Here is a 515-nt window from a genome sequence, read left to right as displayed (position 1 = left end):
CAGCAGCTCTCTGGATTCACAATTCCTACCACTTGGAATTGTGTCTTCCAACAATCCATTCATTTGGCTTTCCCTCCGCCATCTCCCAAAGCACCAGCAGGGGAATCATGGAATATCCTGAGTTGGAAGGGACCCACAAGGATCATCAAAGTCCAACTCCTGGCCCTGCACAATCCCACCCTGTGCCTGAAAGCTTTTTCCAAGCACTTCTGAACTCTGTCAGGCTTGGTGCTGTGACCACTTCCCTGGGGAGTTCCAGTGCCCAAAGACCCTCTAGATGAAGAACCTTTTCCTAAAATCCAGCCTAACCTTCCCTGACACAGGGACCTGAGTTTTTCCCTCAGGTCCTGGGCACCAGAGAGAAGAAATCGGTGCCTCCTTTGCTTCCCCTCATGAAAAGCATTTGCAGCATTTGGGTTGAGCTGCTGAGGAAACTTGGAGAGGTTTATAAGGAGAACAGAGATTCCAGAGAGGCCAGATATTTAATGGAGATGTTTCCAGAGGCTGCAGAGAAA

The sequence above is a fragment of the Corvus kubaryi genome, unplaced genomic scaffold (assembly GCF_017639235.1).
Source record: "Corvus kubaryi isolate FWS band 111438036 unplaced genomic scaffold, C.kubaryi_AGA036_p1.0 37385, whole genome shotgun sequence".
Lineage (NCBI taxonomy): Eukaryota > Metazoa > Chordata > Aves > Passeriformes > Corvidae > Corvus > Corvus kubaryi.
The sequence above is the reverse complement of the archived record's forward strand: the minus strand, read 5'-3'. Positions refer to the sequence as shown.